Raw genomic sequence first — 21,077 nt, forward strand, 5'->3', positions numbered from 1 at the left:
CACTGGGGTGGGAGGTCGGCATAATGGTTAAGGTGTTTGCCTTGCAAGCACAAGGTACAGAGTTTGATTCTCAAGTGGGATAATTGGCTAGGCTTAAAATGGCCCACAGGGGCAGTTAGCCTAGTATTAGTCTATGAACCTATGAACTTATGTCAGATTAAAGGTTTGGAGATCACCTATATCCTTATTTATAAGAACCATGATGATTCATTCCATGGCCTTTCAGATAAGGCCAGTAAAGCTTATGAGTCTTTAGTTCCCAGGGTTTATTGCTTTACCCCCTTTATGAAGGAGAATGACGGTTGCTGTTTTCCATTCAGCATGGACAAAACCAGTACCCAGACTGTGGTTGAAGAGAGTACCCAATGGAATTGCTAACTAATGTTTTAAACCATTTAAAACACAACCTAGGATGCCATACAGTCCCATAGAGACTGTGTTTTTGGGCTTGGAGAGAGCATTAATGACTTGCTCTTTGGAGATACAAGGTGGGGGAGATGTAGAAAGAAGGCTTTGTGGAATGTTTGGAGGGGTGAAATTTTTGCCAAACCTGTCAGCTAATAGATTAGCTATTTTTGCAGGATCAGTATGTGTGATGTCATCCACAGCTAGTTCAACACATGTCTGGGTCCTACCTTTTAGGTTATGGATATAGCTGAAGAATGCCTTATGGTTATCCTTAGCCATGGTTGCTAAATCTTTTTTCTAAGTTGCTCTTAGAGGCTTTTACAAGTCGTCTTATTTGTTTGTTCTAGCAGAGGAGGATGTTCTTCCAGTGCTGGGATCTTTCTTTTTTATTCTTAGACAGCAACTTCTTCCTCTTGTTGTATAATGCTAGATGTCCACCAGAGAGGCTTGTTTTTTCTTGAAGATCTTGTTTTACTCCAATCAGGTACAGCTGTGTAAATACATTTGTATGAGTGTTTGTACAGGGCATTTGTGCATACCTTAGTATAGTTGTCTGTGCTATTTGTGGGAACAGGAGCTTGGAAATTATTTATGCCATCCCTTAGGAGGGTGTAATTAGCTTTGGTGAAATGTTTTAGCCTGATTTTACCTAAGAGGGCTTCAGGTGTTATAGCTACTTCAAATGTGACTGATTTGTCATCAGATTTAACCAGTGAGGGACCTATACTTGTGGTGGTGCAGTGGTCACCCATGTTGGTGAGGACAGGTCAAAAATATTTGAGCCACTTGTGGGGTTGCATACTGTTTGTTCCATGGCAATAGTGTTAACAAAGTCCAGGAACATTTGTATGAGCATGTTGGTACTTATATAAGCTTCACAGTCAATGGAGGGATAGATAAAATTGCCCATGAGTGTTTGGGTTGTAATTTGATTGACACAAGTAGGTCCAAATAAACAGGGTGGGTATTTTGGTTGACTGAAGGGGGCCTGTAGCTAACGATAACTTGAAGGGGGGAGTCTTACCTACAGTTAGTTGAACTTGGAGTGACTTCATGGAGTTTTACTGTCTAACCAGTCTAGAGGTGTATTTATCTCTGATGAAGATAGAAAGTCCTCCTCCTTTGGTTCTCACATGTTCATTTTGCTGTCTGAAAATGTGGAAGGCATTGTAGCCTTGCAAGGCCGGTGTACTCTCTGTGGCCCAGAACCAAGCTTCTGTAACTGCACAGACGTCAGCATCCTTCAGGGAGAGGAGTGCTTCCATAGAGTGCAGTTTCTGATTTACACTCCTAGCATTTAGCCACATAACTTTTAATTTATTTGTGAGTGATATTTTCAAGTTGGAAATTTGTTCTTGAGACCTTGCCTAAAAAGGCAGTATGGGGGAGGCAAGAGTCTTAGCCAGTAACTGAAAGCCTATTGGTAACAGATGAAGACCATCTCTGGCAAAACAGCATAGTTTATCAACCATGTCATCCCAGACTGACAAAAACTGGATCACCTTAGAATGAGACCAGAAACTAAGCCAATTGTTGAAGTAAACCATTTTTTGTTTATATTGTGGTATCATCCTAGGTATGGGTAGAATGCTGTTCAAAGCTAGGGACATACCTGCTTGGGACACATATTAATAGAGCTCAATCATGTCTCTCCTCATATAGTCCAGTGAGGTATGTCTGAACTCATTCATACCAACATGAACTATGACGGAGTCATAATGGATAATGGTACTTGTTATTGAGAGACTTGACTGCATGTGTGATCGGACGGATCCTGGCACCCGATAGACAGCTGACCTTAACCTTTTCCTTGTCCAGCCTGGTGAGTGGGACATCTGTGTGTCTCACAATGGAGTCACCTATGCCTAAAAAAATTGGTTTAGATGTGCTTTGCCTTAGGGGCTTGTTTACTGAGACACTGGTGCTTGTGTTTTTATGTGTATTGAGTGTTGTAGATGCTGTATTAGGTGGAGCATGTTTGTGTTTGGAAGGTCTTTGGTGTTTAGGTAGGTTTCTGGTGAATACCTCTGCATATGATGGTTTATGTGTTGTGTATATAGTTTACATAGGAGGTGTAGTATGTAAGCTGACAACCTGTTCAGTGTTACTGTTCTGTATGAAAGAGAGCAAGGATTCCAGCTTCTTAGTGTAGATTCATCTCTCATAAATTGTATTTGGGTGATTTAGAAGTAGAGGGTTATCAGTGTACCTGAGGCAGTTGCTACACTGTCTCAGGATATCCATGTCAATCAGGCTGGTAGGAGAAATGGAGGGAAACTGACCATCCATAAGTCTAGGTTAAATCATGTTTTCACAGTGTGGAGAGAAAATGGAGGAGTGTGGTATAACTGGGTGCTCTAAATGGGGTCTATACTAATGGGGTGCTGTATAAAGGGTCAATAATAGTGATGGTTCTCTAAATGATATGAAACTATTGTAGATTTGCTGGTTTTGGAACTGTGTAAGGGGCAAAAGGCTAAGTGCAATTTAAGGACTTCTTGGCCAGATCATGGATAGCTACTAAGGGAAAATGTATCTACTGACGTTTTTGCAACTGTAACAGCTAAAGGTTACTCCCACTGCACAGTAGTGCTTGATGGTGCATGGAGGTGTGCTACATATAAACAGATGAATACAGCAGAGTAGTGGCTGGTCGCCTAATTCTGTAGTGCTCTCTTAAAACAAGCTCAAACCAGAGCAACAGTGAGCAAATTGAATTAAACTATTTAACCAATAAAAGGCTCAAAATTGAGCCCTGTGGCAGCAACTTTCAATCAGGTGAGTTCTAACTGTACTGTCCTGCCACAAGGGTGCAGGGGTCCCCTTCCAACAAATGATAGCCTGGTTTAGTGCTCAGTTTAACAAACAGAATCAGATTCAGCAGGTCTAAATCTAGTCTATGATACATTAGATAAAAAGTGCAACAAATCAGAAAGAACACTTTAAAAAAACAGCAATATTGCAAAAATACAGTTTATAAGTGCAAAAGACAGTATGGATTAGTTGTTTCTGTGTAAAGTTTACATATATTCTGTATGTCTCCATACATTTTTGGGAGCACTGTTTTTTCCTCACATCTCAAAGGCATACCAATAAGAGAGTTGGTAAACCCCTAAATTGACAATTGGTAAACCCCTGAATTGACCACAGGTGTATGGGTATTCTGGAGTTGATAGATATCCTGTCAAGGATTAGTTTTGCACTTTACACTCTGTACATTGCTTGCTAGAATACATTCCATCTTCCTTGCTAGGCTGAATAAATAGTATGGATATTGACGAATGAATGAATGAATGAATGAATTAATTAATTATTGCACTTTTTGCACAAAAAGTATCTTATTAATAACTTGAATACAGTTAGTGTTCTTCTGTACCATATCTTCAATGAAAATACTTTCATTTATTTTTCCTTTGTTGACCAGATTGGTCTGACAAGGCTAGTAGCATATTTTCTGGGTAGACCCAAGCTGGTAGTTACTCTAGTAGGGGAGATTTGGCCAGGGCATCAGAGAACTTCATATAATCATCATTGTTGTGAGAGGGACCAATTTTGGAGGAGTGCTTCCTGTTTCTGATGAAGAGAGAAGGAGATAATGGAGGGGTGAGAGAATGGCGGAGAAAGCAAATATCAAATCCAGAGAATGTGTGCAGGGGTTCTGAGGAGATATTTCAAAGAAATATGTTTAATGGAGATGAGTCAGTAGTGGTGGATGTATAATTAAAACCCTTTGGTTGGGAGGGATGTTGGGCAATTTACTTAAAGGAATGGTGACGTAGAGTGAGCCAATAAAGGAGATGTTTTCTGGGAGGACATTATGGATAAAATACAAAAGGAGGATGCAGAGACAATCCGGAAGAATAGTGGTGAGATGGAAAAGAAAACATATGAAGAGAAAGTAAAATAAAGCAAAAGGGGAGTAGAAGAAGAAAATGAAAAATGGAAGTACATGGTAAGAATTCAAAGTAAAGAATATAAAGAAATGGACAGGTATGTGCGGGAGCACATGAGGTGTTTATTCTTATTAACAAAGAGACATTTTGTGACATTATATTTGGCACTGTTTTTTCAATGGAAAATTTTCTTGGAGAGTATGAATAAAAAAAATGTAACCCATGGAATCTTTATGTGAATAAAGCATTTAACAGGGAAATGAAAAAGAACATTATGTACGATTTCAAAGAGAGCTAGAAAGAGAGATTTGAAAAGGATATTTGTAAACTTTAGGGAAAGAAGCACTGGACATTGTAAAAGTTTATGACAAAAAGGTTTATGAACCGGTGGATGGGATTGTAATATTGTATGAAAAACAGAAAGAGAAAAAATATCCATATAGCAAGCATTATAAATTTGGAGGGGAATAAGGTGTTGCAAAATACTGGGGATAACTCAAAACATGTTTTTGTCAGATAACTGTGATAAAAGAAAATTTTATATTTGTGGGGAAATGGGACATGATGCAAAAAAAGGTGAATTAAAATGTTATAAATACAACACAATTGGACATTTATGGATGGTTTGCAAAAATGAAAATAAAAGTAAGGAAAAAGAAAAACAAAGTGAAGAAAGTTAAGAGAAGACATTTTAGAAGTAGTAGAAACAGAAGAAAAATTAGATGAGAAAAAAATAATATAAAGAGAACATAGAAGGAGGTTCTAAAATAAGTGATGAAGAAGACGTAACTTGGGAGATAGTAAAAGAAAAAAGAATTCTATTGGTAAAAGGGTAAACACAGAAAAAATGTAAAGGGATAAGTACAAAAGAAAAAAAAACAAAGGAAATGGATGAAAAAGAACATCTATAGCTAATGCGTGGGTTTGGCATAATGGCTAAGGTGTTTGATTCAAAGACACAAGGTGCATTGTTTGATTCTCACCTTTGGGGGGGGGCTGACAAAGCTTAGAATGGTCTATTAAGAAAGCTAGCCTAGTAATTAGCTATGAACTTATGGAACCATGAATCTAAGGAAAAGGGAAAATGAAAATGTTAGAGTTCTTTCTGTAAATGTGAATCATATTAAGAAGATAGTAAGATGAACAGGGATTTGGGAGTGGCGTAATACACGTCATGTATATATAATTAGAAGACACAGGATTTTAACAAATGAAGAAAGATTACTAACAGAGAAATTATGGGGAGGAAAGATAATCTGGGATTTGGGAAATGAGAGATGTTCTGGAATATCTTTATTCTGTAAAATACAATAAAAGATATTAGATGTAACTTTAGCAAAATGGGAAGATTAACCACATTAGATTTAAAATGGAAAGAACATGTATATATAATTATAACAATATCTGTTTACATTAATTGTAAAAAAAAAGGAAAGCTTATTTTATCAGATTTCAGACTATGCAGTGCAAGATATGAATAGTTTAATCACAGGAGATGTTAAGTGTGATTTAAATGGCAAGTGTAAAAAGAAAGGAAATGATGTAATAAAATGTTAGATACAAGATGTGTTAAGTTAAAACTTTGACAAAAAATTCATGAAATTACAAAAGGGGCATGTGTAGAACTGAATGATTATTTTATAGTATCAGAAGATTTAGTTGTAGGAGAAGGGCAGGCAGATGAAACAGGATTTTCTGATCATCTTGCAATATGACTAGAGATAAAGGAAAACAAGGCATGTATAAAAATAAGCAAAGTAATAAAAGGGATAAATGAGAGAATATGGAATGAAGAAGGAAAGAGATTACTAATACAGTTATGGAAAGATCATATTACTATGAGAACATTTTATAACAATTGGTCTGAACAGTGGATGATATTCTAGGAAAAATATATAAAAATGTGTTTTCTTTGCAGTAGCAATACGATGTGACAAAAGTAGAGAAAGAAAAATATAAAGGATCATATAATGATGCACTGGGAGATTTAGAACATAATGATAGAAAGTATTTTGACAAAGAAAAAGAATTATATGAAAGGAATCAAGAAAAAATACAAGAGTTGTTATATAAACAAATATACTTTTACAATGAAAAGGTATTGAGTTACTTAAACAGATTAGTAAAGGAAGATAGTAATGCATTAAGAGAAATAAAAACATGTAAAAGGAGAAATAGAAAGAACTCAGGAAAAGACCACGAATAGTGTAGTACAGTACGTACAATAAATTTTTACACAAAAAAGAAATAGTTTAAAAACATGGAAATTAAAAAAGTTAACAGAAAAAGAGAATTGCTGGAGCCTTCCTGCGTCCTGACAGAGTGCTCTTCAAACTATCTGGAGATATACAGAGCTAAGTATATTTTTCTGGCACTACAGAGTTGTGTACTGTTAATTGTTGCTTGACTAATTTTATATCATTGCTGGCTGACTTCAGAGCTGTGCACTGTTATTTTTGCTTCACTGTATAGTTTTTCAGATCTCTGCTGAAGGTGTTGGTTTTCCCCACCTCCCCCTATTTCCTTGTGTCTTAAGTTGGTATAACTGGTTTTACATCCTGTGTGTTATCTGACTATCTCAAGGATTTCTTGCATAAAGTTAGACCCTCTTAGTAACAGCCTGCATATCATTGCTGGAGCCTTCCTGTGTCCTGACAGAGTGCTCTTCAAACTATCTGGAGATATACAGAGCTAAGTATACTTTTCTGGCACTTCAGAGTTGTGTACTGTTAATTGTTGCTTGACTAATTTTATATCATTGTTGGCTGAATTCAGAGCTGTGCACTGTTATTTTTTGCTTCACTGTATAGTTTTTCAGATCTCTGCTGAAGGTGTTGGTTTTCCCGTACCCACTCTCCCTATTCCTGTCTTGTTGTTTAAATTTGGAGGCTTTTGCAATTGCCCACCCCCACTGTAGATTTGATCTGGGACACTCCCCCCAGTCCCATCTCTTTACCTCATTCTACCTAATAGACTCCTTCTGCACTTGTTTTAGTCATTTTTAATTTAATTGCATTTTTTTAAACTGTTTGGTCTAACATTGCTACATACTCAAGTGGGCTAGCTTGCACTGCATTTGAATTTTTTTTATTGCTGTTTTAGCTACTTTTCTGTATAAAAAAAATATAAGCCTGTTTCCTACCTTTCCTGTAACTAGTGCAGTCCAGATTCAGATTTGCTGTATCCAGGACTGTATGTAAGCTTCTGAGCCCCCCAAGCTTTCTGTGTTGGAGGGAAGCCTTCTAGCTTATCAGTGGGAGTGGTAAGCACTTGGTAATCTATCTACCACATAAGGAGTGGTTCTGGCCCAGAAATTGTAGTTATTGGCCGTTTAGGCATTTTTTCCATCTCTCTCAACTTTCTGATTTAAAAGCCCGCATTTGCACTTGTTTCCCCCCTTTCATGTATCTAGTTTAGTCCAGATAAAGATTCTTAGTTTTAGCACTTGATTTTGCTTACTCGTGATCAGCACTTGTTCAGAACTTGTTGTAAGCACTAAATAACCTGCTAATTACTACAGCACTCAGCCTTCCTCATTACCTAGAGGAAAACAGTTTTGGTACTTACTTTCTTCACTTGCTTAGAGAAAAACAGCTCTTGTACTTACTTTTCTCATTTATATAGAGGAAAGCAGTTTTTTATTCAGGCATGTCCAAGGGTCAGCTCCCAGTGTTCTCTCCTGTCTATCTGATGAATCTGGGCATCTTGGGGTAATGTAGGAATTGCCTCATGTACACAGACAACCCTCTCCTCCTACCACTCAACACTACAACCTGTGAGAGATGCACATATCTAACCAAACTGGAGGGAAAGCTCTCTTCAACCAAGAATGAACTTGACAGTCAAGAAGAGAAAGTAAACACTTGCACCACACTCATCACATAGTCTCACTAAATCTACACCACCAAAATCCACACATAGAAACACAAAAACATTCACAGAGGCTCTCAATAATAATCTGCGCAAGCAACAGAGACCTCCAAAGCAGAAATGCAAGCAACCACCAACACCCAACACAACCCAACTGACACATAGCCCGCAGACTCAGTGTGCCACTCAACCACAGCCAATAAGGCAAAACAATGTACCCAACACACTAGTCATAGGTGACTCTATAGTCAGGCACACTGATGTCCCACTCACCAGGATAAACAAGGAGAAGGTTACTGTCAGCTGCCTGTTGGGTGCCAGGATCTGCCACATAACCCACGCACTCAGGTCACTCTACAACAAGTACAAATATGACCCTGTCGTTGCCTATGTTGGTGTGAACGACCTGAGATGTACCTCCCTGGACTACATGAAAAGAGACATGGAAGAGCTCTCTAATCTTGTAGCCCTGGCAGGCATGACCCTAGTCCTGAGTAGCATTGTGCTATCCCCCAGAATTATACCGCAGTACAAGGACAAAAGGATTCACTTCAACAATTGGCTAAGCTTCTGCTGTCATTCTAAAGGGATCCAGTATCTGTCTGCCTGGGGTGACATGGTCAACAGACCACAATGCTTTGCCAGAGGTGGCCTGCACCTGTCACCCCTGAAATTCCACATACTGGCTAAGGTTCTTGCCGCCCCTATAGTGCCTTTTTTAGGCAAAGTTCAAATGACAAATTTACCACCGTAACAGGAACAGGCAAACAAAAATTGAGGGTGATGCTACTCAATGCTAGAAGTCTAAATCTCAAAATGCACTCACTCGAGGCACTCCTTAAAATGGAGAACATCAATATCTGTGCAGTGAATGAGACCTGGTTCAAGGCTCCAGAGAGCACCCCTGCACTACCAGGCTATAACTCATACCACACTTTTCGGCCATGTAACCTGGACTGGAACACCAAAGGCGGAGGTGTGTCCATATTCATTAAGGATATCCACACCTCCAGGCTATTTGCTCAGCATAATGCAGCCGAGGTTATCCAAGTGCAGCTTACTCTGGGAAAAACTGCAATCCAAATTGTAGCTTGCTACAGATCCCCCACCATGCCCCAGGATTTCCACTCCTCTTTTCTTGATGTACTGGAAAATATCAGGGTTCAACCAAACACCCTAATAATGGGCGATGTCAACTACCCCACCATTAAATGAGAAAACTACTCGTGTACCAACTCCTTCACTCAATGCTTTCTGGAATTCATAAACTCCAATGCTCTGGATCAACTTATCCACACCCCCATCAGGGGCAACAATATCCTAGATCTAGTCATTACCAACATGAGTGACTGGTGTTCCACACCTGAAGTAAACGCCTCATAGGCTAATCACCCTAGATATCCACATACTGCCCCTACCCCCATTAAGGAAACCACAGTAAGAAATTTCTCCAAAGCCAACTTCATGCTTCTTAAGACAGAAGTGGTGAACTTCATGACACCCATGCAGATGGACAATACAGTTACAACTACTGAATCCTACACAATTGCACTTTATAAGCACTTACACAAGTGCATGGATCATACTATCCCAAACAGAACCAAGATGCTATCCTCCAAAAAAACGAAGCCAGTCTGGTGGTCCCCTGCCATAAACAAACTGTACAACAGAAGGAAGAAACTGTTGCAAAAGAGAGTAAAATCCCATGAGTTGAGGGGCTTCCTGGTCAGCCTCAGTAAGAAGCTGCGATCCCTGATAAAATCCTCCAAAGCTAGTTACAAAAATAAAATCGCCACTGCTTCTAAAGACAACCACAAAGCATTCTATAGCTATGTCAAGAATCTCAATGGCAACACTCAGATCTGCTCTGAGTTACAGCACAATGGCACTAAATATACAGACCCAACTGATATTGCCAACATCCTGGCAGATAGGTTGAGTGCTAACTTTACCCCCTCTCACCCCCTAAAGAGCCCATCTCTATACCGGAAAAATGCAACGTTCCTGTAATCACGGCTGCACAGGTAAAAACCACACTCTCCAAAGCCAAGAACACAGCATCCATGGGACCAGACCACATCCCAGGCTGCTTTCTACATGAACTACAGAACGAACGGTTACCCCACCCAAGTACCATGTTCAGTCATAGCCTCACCTCAGGCTTTGTGCCTGCTGAATGGTGCACAGCAATGGTTATTCAACTCAACAAGGGGGTAGCCACCACGGACCCCAGGAACTACCGCTCCATTAGCCTCACGAGCCTGGTCTGCAAGGCCATGGAAGTATCATCATGGAACTTATAAACAAAGACATTGGTAATCTCCAAACTCTGGACCCCACCCAGTTCAGGTTTGTAAAAGGCAGATCATGTCTCCTAAACCTGATAGACTTCTTTGAAGCAGTCACCAAAGCTGTAGACGAGGGTACGGTCATTCACACAACCTATCTAGATCTTGGCAAGGCTGTCAACACCATCCCCCACTCTGGAATTATAGATAAACTCACTAAACTAGGTATAAATCCATATGTCACAAGATGGGTTGCTCACTGGCAGAACCCACACTGTGAAAGTAGCAGACTCCAAATCCGACTTCAGACCAGTAACAAGTGGAGTGCCACAGGGTTCAGTCCTGGGTCCTCTCCTGTTTGGCATCTACTTCTCTGAAGTACAGGCTAACACAGAAGGTCTTTGGCTAATGAAGTTCACAGATGACTGCAAACTAGGAGCCATAATTGAAACTCCTAACGATGTGGACATCCTACAAAAGGGCCTCACTGAGACAGATGCCTGATGTCAAAGCCATGGCCTCAAGTTCAATGCCAAACAGTGCATTGCCATCCCTTTTGGTAAAAACTCTGTACCCATGAACTACAACATAGGCGGTAGTATACTTAACACTGAAAGTGTGATAAGAGACCTTGGGACACAGGTGGACAGTAGTCACTCCTTTGATAATCACATCACCGCAGTAGTCAGGAAATCCTTCTACATGGCATACCTTATCACAAAAGGTTTCTCATCCAGAAAAAAAGAGGTCATTGTTCCCCACTACTCATCACTCATTAGACCCATTATAGAGTACAATTCCCCTTTTGGTACGTACCTCACAAGACATCTACAACAACTGGAAAGGCCACAGAAATACCTCACAAAGAGGATTACCAGCCTCAAATAGATGCCCTAGGCAGACCGTCTCAAAAAACTCCAGCTTTACTCCATCACATATTGCCTACCCAGAGGTGATCTCTGCCTAACATACAAAGCTATGTCAAACCCAGATCTGTTGGACATGTTCCACTTAAAGAAGTCCCAATCCCTCTGAGCTACATGCTCTAGGGACCTAAACCTTGTCACCACAATAAACAGAACATGCCGGTGGGATAGATTCCTGTCCCAGAGACTTCTCATACTCTGGAACAAACTACCTATCTATATCAAACAAAGCTCCTCATTAGTACTCTTCAAGAAAAATCTTGATGATTGGATGGGAAATAGGAAAGTCACCCCGGGGATCACTTCTGTGGCTCTGCTCGACAGTGGCACAGGAAAATTATTTTCTTGGGTGGCAAAAACCAGGATACCTTTTTGCATGGGCTTGTATAGGCCCTAGGGCCAATAGCCTAGTATCTACCTATGAACCTATGAATAAAGCATTGGAAAATGAGATGTCTTTAAATGAGCTAGATAAAGTATTAGGACAAATAACTATAGCTTTGGCTTCAGGACCAGATGGAATAGTGTATAAAATGTATAAAAATTAAGGAATTGGCAAAAATATTTTTAAATATTTTGAATGAATGGTTAAATGAAGGTTTTGTGTGTAAAGAATTATGTAGTGGAATACTTAAATTCCTATGGAGGAATGAAGATAGAAGGCAATTAGAAAACTGAAGACCGATGATATTGAATAATAGTGATTATAAGATCTTCATGAAAATAATACAAAAGAGATTTGAAACTAAAATAGAAAACATTATGGAAGATAGTATATATAAAAAGGAAGGTTCGTCATGAATTATTAAAGATAGAGAAATTGTGGATGATATTATGAATAGTAAAGAAGAAGTGAAAATCCTGATAAGAGACCTTAATAAGGCATTTGATACAATTGTACATGAAATCTTATGGGTAATAATAAAAGAGTATAAGTTAGAAAGTTAGGAAATTATGTATATCAGCATATAGTAATAATTAAGTAAAAATACTTGTAAATGGCTGTTTAAGTCAAGAGGTACATATGAAGAATGGCATAACTCAGGGATGTCCAATGAGTTGTGTTCTCTTTGCATTAGTTATTAATATGATAGTATGTGAAATAAATCACAAAATGAAGGAGGCAGGGGTATATAACACCTGAAGGGTTAGGAATTCCAGTTCTGTTAACATATGCAAATGACATTATAATAATTGCTAAAAACAAAATTTGGATAAAAGAAGTAATAATTTGCACAAATGAGTGTCTAGAGATAAGAGGGATGGCTTTAAATAAAGAGAGAAGTAAAGGTTTAGGTGCAGTAATAATAGAGGGTATATAATTTACAATGAATGACATTTCTGTGTTAGGTATAACATTTGGGAATAAAGATTTAAGTAGATTTTAATTGGAAAAAACAATAAAAAGGAATCATTCAGAACAAAAAGGCTTATTTGATAAATTCAGTATTAATGTGAGAAATGATGTACTTAGCAAAGGTATTTATGTTGCCAACAGTATTTGAAAAAAAAATAAAGAGGAAGGCTGGTTAGGGTTAATTAACCCAGCACTATACTTGCTTTATTACATGTGTGCAAAGCGTTAAAGTGAATAAATGAAAAAGATGAGAGATTAGCAGTAAAACTGTATAAATATAAGTATGATCATTTTTGAGATATGGTAAAAAAGAGTAAAAACAAAAAATAGTGTATAAATGAAAAAAAATAAAATGTTACCAAGAAAAAATATATTTGTAGAAAATAAAAATTGATGATATAGAAAAAGAAAAGTATGGTAAAATAATGTAATGATACAATGTTACTATGTAAAACTATTGGAAAATCTAACATGCAGATTAGCTGTCAGAAAGTTATGTCCTAATATATTTATTGTATTTTTTAAATATCTTTCTTAAACATGACACTTTTTAAAAAGTGGCAACAGTACACATACAGTAGTAAAATAGAAAACAAACCACAACAGCATTTCAGTTGTTATTTTCATGGATTATACATGTTTTCTATTTAGCAATTTTCATTCGCTCCAACATTGCATATATTGCTCAATTCCTGACTTACCTTAAATTGTTTTTCTCCTAAACATTATTCTGCATCAAATTCCATTTACGGCAATATCATTTGCTCCTTCCTACCTCCATTTTTGGGGGGAGGTTATCTCCAGTCCGATGTTCATGCTTCAGTTATGGTTGGTTTAGATTCTGATTTCCATTTCTTTTGTAATTTCCTTTTTGGCAGGTGGTACTATTCAACTTATTATGCCTAAACAATTCAGATCCATTATCCCATCTCAAAATAATTATTTTCTCAGTTACAATTTGCACCCTAAGTATTTCTGGCAAAATACTCTACTGGGATTTTTTAAAAATTGGCCAATGCATTAAATCCCCCTACCCCCCCCAAAAAAAAATAGTCTTAATTACTTCTGTCTTTCCCATCCCATCTCCAGCATTTGCTTTCTAACATTGCAAACATTTTCTGAAGTCTGCTTGGGGTATAACACTATCTATGCAAACACTCTCATGTAAAAATCCTAAATGTTTGGAGTTTGTTACTTACTTATGGGACCATACAGTTGTCCTCCTACTGTGCCCTTGTAAATTGCTTTTCCAGTCTCTCTTCCCAATCTTTTTAACTTCTTCTGACTGATTCTTACAGTCATTGTGCATTATTTTATGTACCCTAATTATCCCCTTTTTAATTGCAGCCTCTGTTTTACACTCAACTAAAACTCATCCAGAGCTGGTCTTTCAGTTAGCAATCTCCTATCCCTTTCTCTTTGATTATACTCTGCTGTCAGTCCCTGTTAGGGAAGGCAATCTCTAAACTGCGGTCCAAATTATGCTTGGCCTCATTTCATTCTATTACCCACCCACCCTTATTTGCTGGTAATAATTGGTTCCTTTGCTATTCTTCATCAGTAAGTTCCAGCCCTTCTCTAGCTATTTTCTATACTCCTGGTTGCAGTCATCCCTATTGGTAAAATCTCCTTTTCCATTCCCATGTGTGCTTAGTTTTTAGAATACTTTATGCTGCCATATAAATATAATATTCTGCATGGTTGTTGTTTTTTCCATATTAAGAGCCTGCATCCAAAATTGTATTCTGTCTTTACTTCTTGACCACCTCCCTCATTTCATCATCATTCCTTCCTGCTTAGATGTACAACCTTCTGCTTGTGTTATGTATATGAACCTTAACTGTGAATGTGCTTAGATTTACAAAGTAGCTGTTCTCCGTATTATACTTGAATTAGAGCCTTGTTGCTTTAGAGTGCTTTCTATTTTATTATTCTGAACAGCGGACTAACCTCGAAGGCGTGTTGCTAATCTTGTAGTATGCTAACTTCTCTTTTTCAATTGATAAGTGGTGCCTGCCTTGGTTTGTTCCCAAAGGCCCAGGAGCCTGCCACTGTAACCCTCCTTTTCTTCTGTTGCTAATAGTGACCTCCGTGCTTTAGTACTATCTATTTTCCTAATGTTTTCCCTCTAAGTCAACCCTATCCTAAAAAGTATTCATCTTCCATGAATTTGAACACACTCTCAGAGTATCTGGCACCTAGCTCCACATCCTCCTGACCCGCTCATTCCTAACCTTTGGCTCCATGAGTATAGGAAATTGCTTTATAAACCACACAGTCATCAATATGATGCCCATAGCGTTCTAATCAAGTTGCTATTTTTACCGCTGAATTCGTATCAAATCCTGCTAAATAATAACCTAACATATTTAGACTATAGGTTTCATTAGAACAGGGAACTCCTGTATAAACTGCTCAGCCATTAAAACATGTCCATAGCGGTCTAACCAAGCAGCTTTCTTACTGCTGTCCTGCTAAATAATGACCTGACAAAATTTGCGACTACTAAAGAATATCTGTTACAAAAGTATTAGTGATACATTGTCTAGTATTGTATGTCAGCTAAGGGATTTTTCCTTACAATTACTGGTACAGTTATTTATTTTGTACCCGTGTAACTGTTGATGTTAAGTATTGTATGGAATTTTAAACAGTCTCAGTATTTCTCTCTAAGGCCTGTACAGTATTAACAGTATGATATAGTGACTTTAAGCAATACTTATGCTAGGCAATTTTCTTTAATATAGCAATATAATTTTGTCAAGTTACTCAACATAGTGTTTTCCCTTGCTATTATTGCAGCTCCTTATCTAACCTTATATAAATTTAGTCCACTGTTTAGGCTATACATTGCTCTGCTTTTACAATAGTACCTAATACTATTTGAATTGTATAGAGTCATGAATACTATGTAGTATTACTGCTTACTATTGTAGAGTGTTTGAAACTTCCACATTTGCTTTTTTGTGCTGTCTACCTTACTACCTTCTCTTTCTCCTTATCTATAGTACTAACACTGTGTTCCAGTCTGTCTCTGCACCAAATACCTGCTATCTTCCAGCTGGACACCACTGAACAATAGGGCAAAGTAAAGAAAACCTCTAACAGCTCCCAAAGAGACACTTTGCTTTTGAAAGACAGTGAAAGTATGTATTGACACTGGTACACATAAACTGTTATCTAATGGTTGCAAAGACCCTTGCTTGGAAAACCAAGCCTCTCTGACAGGTTTGCCAGCAGCCATACCCTTTCAAAAGCCTTTCTTCTCTGTCTTGTATTGTTTCAAAAGCTGCTTCTAACCCCCTTTTCTCTCTCTCTTCTGCTTTTCCTCACTTCCACTCAGACTATCAGTCTCTAACTAGGCATCTCCCATTTGCTCCATAGTATCAGACCTCCTGGTGCTGTCTCAAACTTAGTTCCTTGCATCATAATTCAGACCTTATTTCTAAATTCCTTACCTTATTTGCACTGTTCTCAGCTTGCCTTACTCTGCTCCTAGCTTTCTCAGTCTCACCTATACTCCTTCTTTCCTTGCACTAGCCATTCCTACTACTTTCCCCTCCTTTAACATCCTGACCATCTTGCTATCAGTGTCCAAACCTGTGGCTACACTCTCTCACTCCCAGACTTACCTGCTGAATTCTTCATACTTTGCTGATTGTCTTCATCCACACTCTGCTCTCTTGTCTCTACCCGCTCTGTTCGCCCTTCGGGCTCATTCCGCTCCCCTACCCTGCTCCCAATTCCCACCCGCCCCCAGTAGTCCTACAGTTATACCACCGGTAAACACACCCCCAACCAATCAGACATAATCTCTTTATTTGCATACCCAACCCCTCTCACCTCATACCACACCCACCTTTCTCAAATCTATCCTCCCCTCTACCACTTAAATCATAACACTATTTCTCTTCTTTACTTCTATCTACTTTCCTTTTTCTAGCTACTTTCTTTTTTCTCTCTCACCTCCCTAACCTACAAAATGTCTACATTATTCCTCCCTCTATACCTTCGAATAGTTATCTGCTTATCACTTTTACCTCCTCTTGTAACTACTTATCTCCTAACCTCCTATGAACACCCACTCCTCTCTACTCTTGTGTTTCCCTCTAAACACACCTCTTCACCTACTTCACCTTTCACTCCAGCCACCTTAAATCTCACTACCAAACCTTACTACCTACTTGCCAGATACCACAGACTTTCACACTTTAAGCTAAGCAAACAAAAAACTAAAAAATTAATTTACAACTTACATAAACCTCTACCAATTCTCTCACAATAGCTCATCTTAATGTACGAAGCATTTGTAACAAAATTTCTCAACTCCATACCCTTTTAGATGTTCACCAATTTGATATCCTATGTTTATCAGAAACATGGCTTAAACCTACCATTAAGGATAATGAAATTACCCCTCCCGGGTATAATATCTTTAGACTGGAGCGCAAAACCAAAAAGGGAGGAGGCGCAGCAATTCTCTACAAAGCACAACTTCAAATTAGTATAATAAATCTGAATCTTCCTCTAGACAATAATGCAGAAGTAATCAGCTCCAAATTTAAAATCAACCCAAGTAAAGGTATTAATATCATTTGTATATATCTCCCCCTAGGAAATAACACTAACACTCTAGAATGTATCCTTAGCTTGCTGTTGAACAACCTCCCCCAAGAAACACTAGTCCTAGGTGACTTTAATATTGATTAGAATTCCTGCAATAGTATAAACCCCACCTCCCACATAAATCTATATGGCTTCACACAACTCATTAACTGTCCTACCAGAACTAATAAATCCAACAACCACAAATCCATCTTAGACTGGATTCTGATTAATACTCCCCAACAAACCTACCAGTCTGGTACCCTTCCAGATGATCTAAGTGACCATTCATTAACTTATGTCATTAGAGACAAAACCAACCTAACTTTACCTGCCACTTATAGAACACTACGAACAAAAAAGCATTTTAACTCTGAACATTATCAAGCTGAACTAAAACAATGTAATTGGTCCCCACTAAAATATCTCCCCCATAATGAAGCAGTAGATTACTTCAACTCCACATTCTTATCTATTCTGGACCAACATGCCCCAAGTCATACCATCAGAACCAAAACAAAAGTAGCACCCTGGCTAACTAATAATACTAGGCATAGAATCATTCTTAGGAACAAATCTTGGGCAAAATGGCGTACCACTAAAAATCTAACTGATCGCCAAAACTTTAGAGAGCTTAGAAACAGCACAAAAAGAGCTATCCTGACAGACAAAAAGAACTATTACCTTCAGTTGCAACAAACCACCAATAAGGAACCTAAAAAATTCTGGGCCAGTATTAATAATCTTCTATCTCCTGGTCATTCTATTACACCTAACCCCCAGGACTCTAACCCAGAGAACCCTACACAAATAGCGAATGACGTCAACTCGTTCTTCACGAATACTGTCCAAACTCTTGCTAGTCATCTATCTCCTGATACCTCTAACCTACTTCCACCTACATCAAATCCACCTCCCACCCTCCACTTACAACCTGTTTCTACTTCCTTTATTTCATCACTGCTCCAAAAGTTAAAACCTACCACTCCCTCTGCAGACAAACTGCCTGCAGAATTCCTGCAGATAGGAGCCAAAGTCTTAGCCTACCCTATTTCCATCCTGATTAATAGATCTATAAAGGAAGGAATTTTCCCCTCTATCTGGAAGATATCTCATATCATCCCACTACATAAAGGGGGAAAGTCCAATGATTTTTCTAATTTTCGACCAATAGCACTCCTCTCACCAATTGCTAAAATCATGGAAAAATGTATTCACAAACAAATACTTAATCACCTTCTCAACAACAACCTACTTTCTAACTGTCAGCATGGTTTCAGACCTTCACACAGTACCACTACTGCTTTACTCTCCTTTACTAACTCCATCAACACTAACCGTAACAACAACTATCTATCATCCTCAGTCTTCATCGACCTATCCAAAGCTTTTGATATGGTGAATCATAAACTTCTACTACACATACTAAAATCTCTTGCTCTTGACCATCTTGCCTTATCTTGGTTTGCATCTTACCTAGAAAATCATCAGCAGGCAGTACTCTGGAAAAATTCACTTTCAAATCTTCTACCTATCTCTTTACGTGTACCTCAAGGCTCTATCCTAGGCCCTCTTCTATTTTCAATCTTTATTAACGACATACAATCTGCTATCCCATATACTACCTGCATACAATACGCAGATGACTCTACTATAATCTGTACTGCTACCTCTCAAACAGAACTCCAGTCTCTTACTCAAAAAACTTTTACCGCTGTAGAACATTGGTTCTCTCACCGCTTTCTACTCCTTAACCCCAAGAAAACCAAACTGTTACTTTTTTCAACTACTCGTAAATCTACTCCACCGTATTTCACTCTTACCTCCTCTGACGGTACTCTCATTTCTCCTTACTTGACCACAAAACTATTAGGAATAACTATTGATAATAACCTCAACTTTGACTCTCACATCAACAACACAATAAAATTAGTTAATAAAAAAATAGGATCCCTTTACAGAATCAAACCTTTTCTAACACCTACAGCAAGGTCCACCATAGCTAGATCTCACCTAATCTCTAGTCTTCCCTATGCTTCCCCCATTTACACTAATCTTTCCAAAAACAACATTAAAAAACTAGCAACATCCTATTATAATATAGCTCGATTCGCAGTAGGATCTCCTTTTCAAACTCATCACTGCTTGAACTAAAAAGAACTAGGCTGGATTGAACTTCCTTACCAACTTGTACTTCAACAGCTCTTAATAGCTTATAAGATTCTATATCAGCCAGCCAACACACCAATCCTTTCTAGCCTTATTTCACCATACAATAACCTGAAGCAACTATGTTCTTCAAATAAACTTCAGATTAATATTACCAAACCCAACAATTATGCAGGTGACTGTCTATTCTCCAACTCTGTTGGAAAAATATGGAATAACCTGCCCTCTGATATCACATCTTTGACCCCTTTCCTACTTTTTAAAAGACAACTGAAAATGTATCTCAATAAACATTGGCTTTGCTCCTGCACTAATCCAGACTAACCTCATTTTTTCCTTCACCCTTTCCCTTGTTAACTTTCACTGCACAAAAAAAAACCTTGTAAATATATGTTGTCATATGACTATAGTAAAAAAAAAAAAAAAACCTTATGTTCAATTTATATTATCTGTTTAACTTGTTATAACTACTTATGTTTCTAATGTAACCTTTTAATGCCTTATTATGATGATACTTGTTACAACTAGTGGAGCTTTTCTCCCCAGGCCTCTACTGAAAATGGACATATATCCAGCTAGACTAGCCCGGTCAACAAATGTAAAATAAATAAATAAAATAAATAAAGCACTCCTTCAAATTAAGTAATACTAAACCACCTTGTTCTATAGGGAGAATCAATTTATTTGCCCCCAGATAAATTCCTTCAGATGTTTATTATTATTCACAACTTCTCCTCTGGTTGATAAAAATATGCTTGACTTGTTTATAAAACTAGTCTAAAAACATATTCACTGCTTGTCTTACAAACCATATTCATAATCAGAAGCTACCAGATCTCAGTTTTTATATTATTATCTTTTTGTTTACTATTGTCCCCCATACCCTTAGCTGCCATAAAAGAATATTTTTAATCCATACACCCAAATAATTCATCTTATCATGTCCCCATAAATGTGGGTATTGCTGAAACAATCCGTGCGTGAGTACATAGTTTATTGTTACATCCTTTGTTTTATCTTCATTTACTTTATATTTTGAAAATACTTGAACATGTCTCAAAAATGTTCTATAACATCAATATGTCCTTTTATGGATTTATCAAGTACAAAATAATGTAATCTGCAACTAAAGCTATATTTTGTTGATTACTGCACCAGCGTTATACTTGAATGCCTTGATTCTCTTATTTTCATTTATTTTGGTTCTAAATATAAAGCAAATAACAAAGGAGAAGGTGGACATACTTGCCAAGTTCCTCTGTTCAAACCCACCTTGTTGGAGAGACCCCAGCTCATCTTAAGTCTTGCCTCTGACTCTTCACATATTCTCCTTATTAAGCATATTATTCTACCAGCGAATGTAGACATTACCATTTCCCTGCTTATAAACGCCCGATGACTCTGTTGGTTGAATACTTGTTTTTTTTTTCTTAGATTAACACTCACTAACAATAACATAATTTTGTTACAGTCTGTTTCCCCTTTGGATCATCATTGTTCTATTAATATTATCAAATGTTTGCCTCCCCTACACAAAGCCACATTGAACCATATGCCATTC

The sequence above is a fragment of the Protopterus annectens genome, chromosome 1.part1 (assembly GCF_019279795.1).
Source record: "Protopterus annectens isolate FY-2018-M chromosome 1.part1, PAN1.0, whole genome shotgun sequence".
NCBI lineage: Eukaryota > Metazoa > Chordata > Ceratodontiformes > Protopteridae > Protopterus > Protopterus annectens.